General features: G+C 50.4%; 1 protein-coding gene and 3 non-coding genes across 4 annotated transcripts in view; 1 reads left to right on the top strand and 3 right to left on the bottom strand.

Moving 5' to 3' along the window:
* Positions 1–14639, top strand: part of LOC138671655 (uncharacterized) — an 88565-nt gene that overhangs the window by 6024 nt on the left and 67902 nt on the right. The gene's annotated exons all lie outside the window — the stretch shown is intronic.
* Positions 2324–2541, bottom strand: LOC138673346 (small nucleolar RNA U3). The gene has a single exon (XR_011319983.1). It is a non-coding gene; the product is annotated as a small nucleolar RNA U3 (small nucleolar RNA).
* Positions 6579–6796, bottom strand: LOC138673319 (small nucleolar RNA U3). Its single transcript, XR_011319956.1, has one exon. It is a non-coding gene; the product is annotated as a small nucleolar RNA U3 (small nucleolar RNA).
* Positions 12417–12634, bottom strand: LOC138673328 (small nucleolar RNA U3). Its single transcript, XR_011319965.1, has one exon. It is a non-coding gene; the product is annotated as a small nucleolar RNA U3 (small nucleolar RNA).

Below are 14639 nucleotides of genomic sequence, written 5' to 3'. Positions count from 1 at the left end.
TTTTATAACATGGGGGTCCGTCTTATTGTCCGAATTTACAGTATCTTATGGCGGTGGCAGAGCAGGGTCACAGGAGGCAAGGTGGGGTGATGCTGGGATGAGGAGGTGCTGGGATGAGAAGGTGCTGGGATGAGAAGGTGCTGGGATGAGAAGGTGCTGGGATCAGGAGGTGCTGGGATCAGGAGGTGCTGGGATCAGGAGGTGCTGGGATCAGGAGGTGCTGGGATCAGGAGGTGCTGGGATGAGGAGGTGCTGGGATCAGGAGGTGCTGGGATCAGGAGGTGCTGGGATCAGGAGGTGCTGGGATGAGAAGGTGCTGGGATCAGGAGGTGCTGGGATCAGGAGGTGCTGGGATCAGGAGGTGCAGTGAGAGGTATGGCGTGAGAGGGGTCCCTGGCGTACCATGCAGGCTTACCTAGGTGGCAGAGGTGCGGTGGCAGAGGTCCGGTGGCAGAGGTGCGGTGGCGGGGGTGTGGCAGCAGAGGAGGCGCAGGAAGCGGGGTCCCTTTCCCCGGTATGGTGATGCAGCAGGCCCGGTATGCAGCAGAGCCGGGTGAATCCTCTTGTTATCGGTGGGCGCGGCCATCTTCCTGAGGCCGCGCGTGTGCAGATGAAGCGCTCTGCTCCCGGGGCTTCAGGAAAATGGCCGCGGAAGGCCGCGCGTGCGCAGATGGAGATCGCGGCGGCCATTTTCCTGAAGCCCCGGGAAGCAGAGCGCTCCATCTGCGCACGCGCGGCCTCCGGAAAATGGCCGCCACCACCGATAACAAGAGGATTCACCCGGCTCTGCTGCATACCGGGCCTGCTGCATCACCATACCGGGGAAAGGGACCCCGCTTACTGCGCCTCCTCTGCCGCCACACCCCCGCAACCGCACCTCTGCCACCGGACCTCTGCCACCGCACCTCTGCCACCTAGGTAAGCCTGCATTGCAACTATTAGACGCACCCCCCATTTTCCCCCCTTTTTTGGGGGGGAAAAAGTGCGTCTTTTAGTCCGAAAAATACGGTATATCATCTCTGCCCAGGGTTTGGCTATGAATCCTACCAAGCTACAGGCTGTGATGGACTGGCAGGAACCCCATTCTCTTAAAGCGGTGCAGCGCTTTATGGGGTTCATTAATTACTATCGCCAGTTCATCCCACACTTCTCAACTTTGGTAGCTCCCTTGGTTGCCCTCACCAAGAAGGGAGCAAATCCCAAGTTGTGGTCAGAGGAGGTCTCCAAGGCCTTTCTCTCGATTAAGTCACACTTCGCTAGCGCTCCCATCCTACATCGTCCCGATGTAGATAAGCCATTAATCATGGAGGTGGATGCCTCATCCGTTGGTGCTGGAGCAGTCCTTTTCCAAAAGGATGCTCAAGGTTGGAAGCATCCTTGCTTCTTCTTCTCCAAGACCTTCACACCGGCGGAGAGGAATTATTCCATCGGGGACAGGGAGTTGCTAGCCATGAAGTTGGCTTTCGCAGAGTGGAGACACCTCTTGGAGGGAGCTCGCTTTCCCTTCCAAGTGTTCACTGACCACAAGAACTTGGAGTTCTACAGACGGCCCAGCGGCTAAATTCTCACCAGGCTAGATGGTCCCTGTTCTTCTCCCGGTGTCATTTTACTCTCCATTTTCTCTCCGGGGAGAACAACACTCGTGCTGACGCTCTCTCCCGCTCCGTAGTGTCATCTGAGGAGGAGGAGCCTCAGCTTATTGTCCCTTCTGAGAGCCTGAGAACTGTGGCTCCGGTTTCGCTAGAGTCTGTTCCCCCGGGCAAGACTTTTGTACCAGCAAATTTGCGACCGGAGGTTCTCTCTTGGGCTCACTCGTCCAGGATGGGTGGACATTTTGGGACCAAGAGGACATCTGAGCTTTTGGCGAGGACGTACTGGTGGCCGCATATGGCTCGTGACGTCGGGGACTATATTAGGGCGTGTGTCTCCTGCGCCAAGAATCGGTTTCCTTGGCAACGGCCTGCTGGGCTACTTTACCTCCTGCCGGTGGCAGACAGGCCCTGGGAGATGGTCGGGATGGACTTCGTGGTGGGCTTACCCAAGTCTCGTAACTGCACCATTATCTGGGTAGTCACCGATCATTTCTCTAAGATGGTGCACTTGGTGCCACTTCCGCGGTAACCTTCTGCACGGGCCTTGGCGGCGTTGTTCGTAAAACATATTTTCCATTTATATTTTGTAAAGATTTATTTTGGGGGGCTTAAGATAGTTAAGTAATAAAAAAAGCAATTTAATATTCTGTTAAGTTAAATAATTAAAAATAAATTCAATAATACAAGAATTTTTTGATCTACTTTTATTACATTTATAAAAATTTAACCCCACCACTCAGCTTGTGATCTCCCCCTCCGCCCTCCCTGTAACAGAGAAGGAGAATGATCATCACCAGCAATCAGCCCCTGCAATGAAGCAGAACTGAGAGCTCACTTCACGCTCAGGAGAGATCACTACAGCTCCTCCTCGTGGTTGGGAAGTTTGGACACTTTAGAGCACATTTCTCAAGTTACACACTATAGAAATGATCCCTGAAAGTATAGTCTTAACCTTTTCCTGGCCGTGATTCCCCTCCGGGGGATAGGACCCTGCGTGTAACATTAGGGAGACATCACCCCTGACACAGTGACCCTACAGAACCTTCTATACTTGTATAACGGCCCCATAATCCTCCAGATCTCAGATGTCTCAACTCCTAATCTGCATATGTCACTTCAACCAGCCAATGGGAAACACCCTGAGCCTGTAGCTCCTCCCACATAATTTTTGTATCAGAAGGAGATCACATTTTGTCACAGATGTGACTGAACAGATAACATAATCCACAGAGTTGGAAAAAAATAGGTTTTAATATTATAAAGGGTACTGAATCGTCTCTTTTCTCCATATTAACCCCTTCAGCCCTGAGGCCTTTTTGCACCTTAATGACCAGGCCAATTTTTACAATTCTGACCACTGTCACTTTATGTGGTAATAACTCTGGAACGCTTCAATGGATTCCACAGATTCAGAGATTGTTTTTTCATTGAACTATGAAAATAAAAAATTACATTCTTTCTACTGTTGGATGTATTATTATTATTATTATTATTTATATAGCACCATTGATTCCATGGTGCTGTACATGAGAAGGGGTTAAACACAGAGTTATACATATGGTTTACAGTAAACACATTTACAATGACCGACTGGTACAGAGGGGAGAGGACTATAAGAGCAATGAACATTCAAATGGAGCCATGAAGTCTGCCTAACAGCTAAGGCTACTTTCACACTAGCGTCGGAATCTCCCCGTCGCGATGCGTCGGGCAGAGATTCCGACGCTAGCGTTTAACGCACTGCACAACGGAGGCAGCGGATGCATTTCTCCGGCGCATCCGCTGCCCCATTGTGAGGTGCGGGGAGGTGGGGGCGGAGTTCCGGCCGCGCATGCGCGGTCGGAAAAAGCGGTCCGTCAGGAGCAAAAAAAGTTACATGTAGCGTTCTTTGCTCCCGACGGTCCGCCAAAGCACGAAGCATCCGTCGCACAACGGATGCGACATGTGGCAATCCGTCGCAATGCGTCGTCAATACAAGTCTATGGGGAAAAAACGCATCCTGCAAGCACTTTTGCAGGATGCGTTTTCTCTGCAAAACGACGCATTGTGACGGATTGCAGTTAACGCTAGTGTGAAAGTAGCCTAAGACTTACGGTACATCAAAGGAATTGACCATTAGCTGTAAAATGTGGTCGCACAAGTTCCCGGGGTGTGCAGTCCTCTATTCTTTTAATAGAATAAAGAGAATCTACATAGTAGGTGGCCATTGTGTCTCCAACCTCTTGGAGGACACAGCCCCTATGGTGTTGGCAGTATAAGCTATTGCTCCAGAAGTGAATGTCTTCTCTTTGACATGCAAATTGCTCTTTTGAGAAAAAGAGGACTTAAACTCTATAGCGCCACCTGTTGGAAGTAGCGATCTTACAAGTCACAATGAACTCTTTAACGAGTCGTGCAATATCACTAAAGGTACCGTCACATTTAGCGACGCTGCAGCGATCTAGACAACGATCCCGATCACTGCAGCGTCGCTGTGTGGTCGCTGGAGAGCTGTCACACAGACAGCTCTCCAGAGACCAAATATGCGAAGTCCCCTGGTAACCAGGGTAAACATTGGGTTACTAAGCGCAGGGCCGCGCTTAGTAACCCGATGTTTACCCTGGTTACCAGCGTAAACGTAAAAAAAAAAAAAACACTACATACTTACATTCTGGTGTCTGTCCCCCGGCGCTGTGCTTCTCTGCACTGTGAGCGCCAGCCGGAAAACACAGCGGTGACGTCACCGCTGTGCTCTGCTTTCCGGCCAGCGCTTACACAGTGCAGAGAAGCATAGTGCCGGGGGACAGACACCAGAATGTAAGTATGTAGTGTTTGTTTTTTTTAACGTTTACGCTAGTAACCAGGGTAAACATCGGGTTACTAAGCGTGGCCCTGCGCTTAGTAACTCGATGTTTACCCTGGTTACCAGTGAAGACATCGCTGAATCGGCGTCACACACGCCGATTCAGCGATGTCAGCGGGAGATCCAGCGACGAAATAAAGTTCTGGCCTTCTAGCTCCGACCAGCGATGTCACAGCAGGGGCCTGATCACTGCTGCGTGTCAAACACAACGATATCGCTATCCAGAATGCTGCAACGTCACGGATCGCTAGCGATATCATTGTTAAGTTGGTCAGTGTGAAGGTACCTTAAAACGAAAACCACTACAATCATAATTTCTCATATTACCAGAAGATGATTGATACAGAAAAGAAATATATCTTGGTACCGTGTTAGGCTATGTTCACACTAGCGTTGTGCGACGCAACGCATAACGCACGCAAAATCGCGGCAAAACACACGCAAAAACGCTGCGTTTTGCGATGCGTGCGTCGGTTTTTGCCGAAAATCGGACGCAAGAAAAATGCAACTTGTTGCGTTTTCTTGGTCCGACGCTTGCGGCAAAAAAGACGCATGCGTCGCACAACGCAACAACAAAAAAACGCATGCGTCCCCCATGTTAAGTATAGGGGCGCATGACGCATGCGTCGCCGGCGCAAACCCGACGCACATTAGCTTAACGCTAATGTGAACGTAGCCTTAGCCAGTAAATGGTGAAGTAGACCTGTGTAGTCTCGAAAGCTTGCAATTTGTTACCATCTTGTCAGTTAGCCATTAAAAGGTATCAACCACTGAGGACTCTCAATTCTAAATATTTTTCAGAAGATAATTGGACACTCTACAACAAACCGGAGCAATGGTGGAGTCATGACATAATACCCCATACATATCCATTTATTGGGCAACTTTTAAATCATATTTTGTAAAGATTTTATTATTCTTGTCCTTAACATAGTTAATAAAAAAGAAAGCTAATATTCAGTAAAATGTATCCTATAAAAAATATTCAATAAAGTAGATACTAAAAAAAAAAAAAACATGAAATAGATACTACTTTAACAGTAAACAGAAAGCTGATATTTAGTGATCAATAGGGTTGAGCGACCTTCACTTTTATAGGATCGGGTCGGGTTTCACGAAACCCGACTTTTGGAAAAGTCGGGTCGAGTGAAATCGGCCGATCCTATAAAAAAGTCGGGGTCGGGATCGGCCGAAACTCGAAACCCAATGCAGTGCATTGGGTTTCCATGGTTCCCAGGGTCTGAAGAAGCGGAAACTCTCCTTCAGGCCCTGGGATCCATATTTAAGTGTAAAATATAGAATTAAAATAAAAAATATCCTTATACTTACCCTCTGACGCGCCCTGGTACTAACCGGGAACCTTCCTTCCTTAGAATCAGCCTTCCAGGACCTTCGGTGACGTCGCGGGTGACGTCGCGGCTTGTGATTGGCCGCGCGGCCGCCCATGTGACCGCTCGCGCGGCCAATCACAAGCCGCGACGTCACCCGCGACGTCACCGAAGGTCCTGGAAGGGCTGATTCTTAGGAAGGAAGGCTGTCGGAAGGAAGCAGGGCGCTTCCGAGGGTGAGTATATTCCTATTAGGTATATACTCACCCTCGGAAGCGCCCTGCTTCCTTCCGACAGCCTTCCTTCCTAAGAATCAGCCCTTCCAGGACCTTCGGTGACGTCGCGGGTGACGTCGCGGCTTGTGATTGGCCGCGCGAGCGGTCACATGGGCGGCCGCGCGGCCAATCACAAGCCGCGACGTCACCGCGACGTCACGGCAAGGTCCTAGAAGCGCGGATTCGAAGGAGGAAGGCTGCCGGTTAGTACCAGGGCGCGTCAGAGGGTAAGTATTGCAATATTTTTATTTTAATTCTATATTTTACACTTTAATCTGAATTCCGATACCAATTCCCGATATCTTAAACATATCGGGAATCGGGATCGGAATTCCAAAGATCGCCAACTTCATGGCCGACCCCCCACTGGGGTCGGGTCAGGTTTCATGAAACCCGACCTTGCCAAAAGTCGGCGACTTTTGAACAATTTCGACCCGTTTCGCTCAACCCTAGTGATCAACAATCCTTAAGAGAACGTAACCAATAATACAGAAACCTTTAATCTACTTTTATTACTTTAAAAAAAAAAATATATAACCCAACCACTCAGCTTGTGATCTCCCCCTCCGCCCTCCCTGTAACAGAGAAGGAGAACGATCATCACCAGCAATCAGCCCCTGCAATGAAGCAGAACTGAGAGCTCACTTCACGCTCAGGAGAGATCACTACAGCTCCTCCTCGTGGTTGGGAAGTTTGAACACTTTAGAGCACATTTCTCAAGTTACACACTATAGAAATGATCCCTGAAAGTATAGTCTTAACCTCTTCCTGGCCGTGATGCCCCTCCGGGGGATAGGACCGTGCGTGTAACATTAGGGAGACATCACACGAGGTGACACATGATGACCCTGTGAGACGTGATACATTGTGATACATTGTGGGGGATCAGAGACCTGACTGCAGAGTAACTAGAAGCTTCTATACTTGTGTACGAGCTGGAAACCATCACACCCATAATGCATCTGCTCTCTTAACTAAATTAGCATAAGTGAACTCAAGCACTCAGTGGGAGACAACGCCCCCTCTGTAGCTCCGCCCATTCCCCTGCACTGATCAGGTGACTGCCTGCACATGCCGCCCTTCCCCCGCCCACATTTCCTGCTCTCTGCAGCTCTGCATGGCCCATAAGACGGAGGTACAGGGCCGGTCAGGGGACATCGGTCAGGGCCGATCGGCCAGGGTCGGTGACACAAAATTCTCCTGGTAATCATTTATTCCTGTTAGGCTACGTTCACATTTGCGTCATGAGTTTTGCTACTTTGTGGTCATGTCTGCATGTGGTCAGGGTTGGCTGAAATAAGCCCCTAGAATACCGTCACCTCTGGTGAGGCGTTTTGTATGTATGAATTCAGGGCTGGCAAAGGTGGGATTCATAATCTCTCTCCTGTCGGACAGAGCTTTGGAGTGGGCTACGCCGCTGTGGGAGCGCAATGATCATGTGGTGCAGAGTGTTCTTTGGTTTCTGGGCACTCTGAAACAGGTCTTTTTGGGACCCCAAGTCACCCATGATACGGCGCTCCAACTACTGGCATTGACTCAGGGTTCGTCCATGGTCAGCCATTTTGCCGTCCACTTCCGGACATTAGCGTCTGAGCTGGAGTGATCGGATAAAACCCTCATCCCGGTATTTTGGAGGGCGCTGGCTGACCATGTGAAGGACGCTTTGGCCACTAGGGAGATTCCTGCCACACTGGAGGAGCTCAAAGCTATATCAACTCGCATCGACCTTCTTTTCACGAGCAAGGGTTGGAGCGAGCCCAGTGTAGGCAGAGGTTTCGGCTGGCTCCCACCTTCGCCAAACCTCTGGAATCTCCGGTCCGGGCGTCCGAGTCACATGAGGCCATGGAGGCGTCACGAGCGGGATACAACCCCCGGTCCGCTCGTGCACTTAAGGTTTGTCATGTTTGCTGGCAGTCAGGTCACCTTGCCTCCAGGTGTCCTCAGCGGTCGGGGAAACGTCAGAGTCTAGTGGCAGTTGGAGGAGGTACATTAGACACGGCGATGTTTACCTCTAAGTTGTCCTTCAAGGGGACAATTACCTTAGGCCCATCCACTCTTATGGCAGAGCTTTGCGTCAACTCTGGGGCGGAGGGTAATTTTATGTCATCCGCTTTCGCCCAGTGACATGCAATACCCCTGGTGATGCTCGCCAAACCAGTTACCGTTCGATTGGTAAATGGGTCGACACTACCCTCACAGATTACACACCAAACCATTCCTTTCACTCTTTCTATGTCTCCATCTCATCAGGAGATTATCTCTCTATTAGTCATTCCTGAAGGAATTGATGAGTTCCTGTTGGGAATACCATGGCTACGCTACCACTCTCCTCATATAGAGTGGTCCTCAGGGAGAATTTTGGGATGGAGTAAATCCTGTGAGGGTAGATGTCAGAGGGAGTGCATTCAGGTTGCTATAACCGAGGTACCCACAGATCTTTCCTCTCTCCCCAAGCACTATTGGCCCTATGCGGACATGTTCTCCAAAAGGGCTGCGGAGACCCTTCCGCCCCACCGCCCCTATGACTGTCTTATTGACCTTTTGCCTGGTGCAGAGCCTCCCCGGGGTCGAGTATATCCGTTATCTCTCCCGGAGACAGAGGCAATGTCTCAGTACATCCAAGAGAATCTGGCAAGAGGATTCATTAGGAAGTCAGTGTCACCTGCTGGGGCTGGGTTCTTCTTTGTGCAGAAGAAGAGTGGTGAACTACGTCCATGCATAGACTACAGGGGTCTTAACGCCATCACCGTTAAGAACAAGTACCCACTACCCCTGATATCTGAGCTCTTTGATAGGCTACAGGGAGCAAGGGTATTCACTAAATTAGATCTGCGCGGTGCTTACAACCTGATTCGCATCTGTGAGGGGGGACGAATGGAAGACGGCTTTTAACATCAGGGATGGGCACTATGAATATCTGGTGATACCCTTCGGGCTCTGTAATGGCCCAGCCGTTTTCCAAGACTTTGTGAACGACATCTTCCGGGATATGCTCACCACCTCGGTCGTAGTCTATCTGGATGATATTCTCATCTACTCTCCAGATATTGACCCCCATCGGAGAGATGTTCGCAAAGTCTTCGACCTCTTACGGTCAAACTCTCTCTACTCCAAATTGGAGAAGTGTGTCTCTGAGCAGGAGTACTTGCCTTTCCTTGGTTACCGTATTTTTCGGACTATAAGACGCACCGGACCATAAGACGCACCCCAAATTTGGGGTGAAAATTGCAGAAAAAAAGATTTTTTATAACATGGGGGTCCGTCTTATTGTCCGAATTTACAGTATCTTATGGCGGTGGCAGAGCAGGGTCACAGGAGGCAAGGTGGGGTGATGCTGGGATGACGAGGTGCTGGGATGAGAAGGTGCTGGGATGAGAAGGTGCTGGGATGAGAAGGTGCTGGGATGAGAAGGTGCTGGGATCAGGAGGTGCTGGGATCAGGAGGTGCTGGGATCAGGAGGTGCTGGGATCAGGAGGTGCTGGGATGAGGAGGTGCTGGGATCAGGAGGTGCTGGGATCAGGAGGTGCTGGGATCAGGAGGTGCTGGGATCAGGAGGTGCTGGGATGAGAAGGTGCTGGGATCAGGAGGTGCTGGGATCAGGAGGTGTAGTGAGAGGTATGGCGTGAGAGGGGTCCCTGGCGTACCATGCAGGCTTACCTAGGTGGCAGAGGTGCGGTGGCAGAGGTCCGGTGGCAGAGGTGCGGTGGCGGGGGTGTGGCAGCAGAGGAGGCGCAGGAAGCGGGGTCCCTTTTCCCGGTATGGTGATGCAGCAGGCCCGGTATGCAGCAGAGCCGGGTGAATCCTCTTGTTATCGGTGGGCGCGGCCATCTTCCTGAGGCCGCGCGTGTGCAGATGAAGCGCTCTGCTCCCGGGGCTTCAGGAAAATGGCCGCGGGAGGCCGCGCGTGCGCAGATGGAGATCTAGACAACGATCCCGATCACTGCAGCGTCGCTGTGTGGTCGCTGGAGAGCTGTCACACAGTAACCCGATGTTTACCCTGGTTACCAGCGTAAACGTAAAAAAAAAACAAACACTACATACTTACATTCTGGTGTCTGTCCCCCGGCGCTGTGCTTCTCTGCACTGTGAGCGCCAGCCGGAAAACACAGCGGTGACGTCACCGCTGTGCTCTGCTTTCCGGCCAGCGCTTACACAGTGCAGAGAAGCATAGTGCCGGGGGACAGACACCAGAATGTAAGTATGTAGTGTTTGTTTTTTTTAACGTTTACGCTGGTAACCAGGGTAAACATCGGGTTACTAAGCGTGGCCCTGCGCTTAGTAACTCGATGTTTACCCTGGTTACCAGTGAAGACATCGCTGAATCGGCGTCACACACGCCGATTCAGCGATGTCAGCGGGAGATCCAGCGACGAAATAAAGTTCTGGCCTTCTAGCTCCGACCAGCGATGTCACAGCAGGGGCCTGATCACTGCTGCGTGTCAAACACAACGATATCGCTATCCAGAACGCTGCAACGTCACGGATCGCTAGCGATATCATTGTTAAGTTGGTCAGTGTGAAGGTACCTTAAAACGAAAACCACTACAATCATAATTTCTCATATTACCAGAAGATGATTGATACAGAAAAGAAATATATCTTGGTACCGTGTTAGGCTATGTTCACACTAGCGTTGTGCGACGCAACGCACAACGCACGCAAAAACGCGGCAAAACACACGCAAAAACGCTGCGTTTTGCGATGCGTGCGTCGGTTTTTGCCGAAAATCGGACGCAAGAAAAATGCAACTTGTTGCGTTTTCTTGGTCCGACGCTTGCGGCAAAAAAGACGCATGCGTCGCACAACGCAACAACAAAAAAACGCATGCGTCCCCCATGTTAAGTATAGGGGCGCATGACGCATGCGTCGCCGGCGCAAACCCGACGCACATTAGCTTAACGCTAATGTGAACGTAGCCTTAGCCAGTAAATGGTGAAGTAGACCTGTGTAGTCTCGAAAGCTTGCAATTTGTTACCATCTTTTCAGTTAGCCATTAAAAGGTATCAACCACTGAGGACTCTCAATTCTAAATATTTTTCAGAAGATAATTGGACACTCTACAACAAACCGGAGCAATGGTGGAGTCATGACATAATACCCCATACATATCCATTTATTGGGCAACTTTTAAATCATATTTTGTAAAGATTTTATTATTCTTGTCCTTAACATAGTTAATAAAAAAGAAAGCTAATATTCAGTAAAATGTATCCTATAAAAAATATTCAATAAAGTAGATACTAAAAAAAAAAAAACATGAAATAGATACTACTTTAACAGTAAACAGAAAGCTGATATTTAGTGATCAATAGGGTTGAGCGACCTTCACTTTTATAGGATCGGGTCGGGTTTCACGAAACCCGACTTTTGGAAAAGTCGGGTCGAGTGAAATCGGCCGATCCTATAAAAAAGTCGGGGTCGGCCGAAACTCGAAACCCAATGCAGTGCATTGGGTTTCCATGGTTCCCAGGGTCTGAAGAAGCGGAAACTCTCCTTCAGGCCCTGGGATCCATATTTAAGTGTAAAATATAGAATTAAAATAAAAAATATCCTTATACTTACCCTCTGACGCGCCCTGGTACTAACCGGGAACCTTCCTTCCTTAGAATCAGCCTTCCAGGACCTTCGGTGACGTCGCGGGTGACGTCGCGGCTTGTGATTGGCCGCGCGGCCGCCCATGTGACCGCTCGCGCGGCCAATCACAAGCCGCGACGTCACCCGCGACGTCACCGAAGGTCCTGGAAGGGCTGATTCTTAGGAAGGAAGGCTGTCGGAAGGAAGCAGGGCGCTTCCGAGGGTGAGTATATTCCTATTAGGTATATACTCACCCTCGGAAGCGCCCTGCTTCCTTCCGACAGCCTTCCTTCCTAAGAATCAGCCCTTCCAGGACCTTCGGTGACGTCGCGGGTGACGTCGCGGCTTGTGATTGGCCGCGCGAGCGGTCACATGGGCGGCCGCGCGGCCAATCACAAGCCGCGACGTCACCGCGACGTCACGGCAAGGTCCTAGAAGCGCGGATTCGAAGGAGGAAGGCTGCCGGTTAGTACCAGGGCGCGTCAGAGGGTAAGTATTGCAATATTTTTATTTTAATTCTATATTTTACACTTTAATCTGAATTCCGATACCAATTCCCGATATCTTAAACATATCGGGAATCGGGATCGGAATTCCAAAGATCGCCGACTTCATGGCCGACCCCCCACTGGGGTCGGGTCGGGTTTCATGAAACCCGACCTTGCCAAAAATCGGCGACTTTTGAACAATTTCGACCCGTTTCGCTCAACCCTAGTGATCAACAATCCTTAAGAGAACGTAACCAATAATACAGAAACCTTTAATCTACTTTTATTACTTTAAAAAAAAATATATATATAACCCAACCACTCAGCTTGTGATCTCCCCCTCCGCCCTCCCTGTAACAGAGAAGGAGAACGATCATCACCAGCAATCAGCCCCTGCAATGAAGCAGAACTGAGAGCTCACTTCACGCTCAGGAGAGATCACTACAGCTCCTCCTCGTGGTTGGGAAGTTTGGACACTTTAGAGCACATTTCTCAAGTTACACACTATAGAAATGATCCCTGAAAGTATAGTCTTAACCTCGTCCTGGCCGTGATGCCCCTCCGGGGGATAGGACCGTGCGTGTAACATTAGGGAGACATCACACGAGGTGACACATGATGACCCTGTGAGACGTGATACATTGTGATACATTGTGGGGGATCAGAGACCTGACTGCAGAGTAACTAGAAGCTTCTATACTTGTGTACGAGCTGGAAACCATCACACCCATAATGCATCTGCTCTCTTAACTAAATTAGCATAAGTGAACTCAAGCACTCAGTGGGAGACAACGCCCCCTCTGTAGCTCCGCCCATTCCCCTGCACTGATCAGGTGACTGCCTGCACATGCCGCCCTTCCCCCGCCCACATTTCCTGCTCTCTGCAGCTCTGCATGGCCCATAGGACGGAGGTACAGGGCCGGTCAGGGGACATCGGTCAGGGTCGGTGACACAAGATTCTCCTGGTAATCATTTATTCCTGTTAGGCTACGTTCACATTTGCGTCATGAGTTTTGCTACTTTGTGGTCATGTCTGCATGTGGTCAGGGTTGGCTGAAATAAGCCCCTAGAATACCGTCACCTCTGGTGAGGCGTTTTGTATGTATGAATTCAGGGCTGGCAAAGGTGGGATTCATAATCTCTCTCCTGTCGGACAGAGCTTTGGAGTGGGCTACGCCGCTGTGGGAGCGCAATGATCATGTGGTGCAGAGTGTTCCTCGGTTTCTGGGCACTCTGAAACAGGTCTTTTTGGGACCCCAAGTCACCCATGATACGGCGCTCCAACTACTGGCATTGACTCAGGGTTCGTTCATGGTCAGCCATTTTGCCGTCCACTTCCGGACATTAGCGTCTGAGCTGGAGTGATCGGATAAAACCCTCATCCCGGTATTTTGGAGGGCGCTGGCTGACCATGTGAAGGACGCTTTGGCCACTAGGGAGATTCCTGCCACACTGGAGGAGCTCAAAGCTATATCAACTCGCATCGACCTTCTTTTCACGAGCAAAGGTTGGAGCGAGCCCAGTGTAGGCAGAGGTTTCGGCTGGCTCCCACCTTCGCCAAACCTTTGGAATCTCCGGTCCGGGCGTCCGAGTCACATGAGGCCATGGAGGCGTCACGAGCGGGATACAAGTCCCGGTCCGCTCGTGCACTTAAGGTTTGTCATGTTTGCTGGCAGTCAGGACACCTTGCCTCCAGGTGTCCTCAGCGGTCGGGGAAACGTCAGAGTCTAGTGGCAGTTGGAGGAGGTACATTAGACACGGCGATGTTTACCTCTAAGTTGTCCTTCAAGGGGACAATTACCTTAGGCCCATCCACTCTTATGGCAGAGCTTTGCGTCAACTCTGGGACGGAGGGTAATTTTATGTCATCCGCTTTCGCCCAGCGACACGCAATACCCCTGGTGATGCTCGCCAAACCAGTTACCGTTCGATTGGTAAATGGGTCGACACTACCCTCACAGATTACACACCAAACCATTCCTTTCACTCTTTCTATGTCTCCATCTCATCAGGAGATTATCTCTCTATTAGTCATTCCTGAAGGAATTGATGAGTTCCTGTTGGGAATACCATGGCTACTCTACCACTCTCCTCATATAGAGTGGTCCTCAGGGAGAATTTTGGGATGGAGTAAATCCTGTGAGGGTAGATGTCAGAGGGAGTGCATTCAGGTTGCTATAACCGAGGTACCCACAGAGCTTTCCTCTCTCCCCAAGCACTATTGGCCCTATGCGGACATGTTCTCCAAAAGGGCTGCGGAGACCCTTCCGCCCCACCGCCCCTATGACTGTCCTATTGACCTTTTGCCTGGTGCAGAGCCTCCCCGGGGTCGAGTATATCCGTTATCTCTCCCGGAGACAGAGGCAATGTCTCAGTACATCCAAGAGAATCTGGCAAGAGGATTCATTAGGAAGTCAGTGTCACCTGCTGGGGCTGGGTTCTTCTTCGTGCAGAAGAAGAGTGGTGAACTACGTCCATGCATAGACTACAGGGGTCTTAACGCCATCACCGTTAAGAACAAGTACCCACTACCCCTGATA

The sequence above is a fragment of the Ranitomeya imitator genome, chromosome 3 (genome assembly GCF_032444005.1).
Source record: "Ranitomeya imitator isolate aRanImi1 chromosome 3, aRanImi1.pri, whole genome shotgun sequence".
NCBI lineage: Eukaryota > Metazoa > Chordata > Amphibia > Anura > Dendrobatidae > Ranitomeya > Ranitomeya imitator.
The sequence above is the reverse complement of the archived record's forward strand: the minus strand, read 5'-3'. Positions and strand labels throughout refer to the sequence as shown.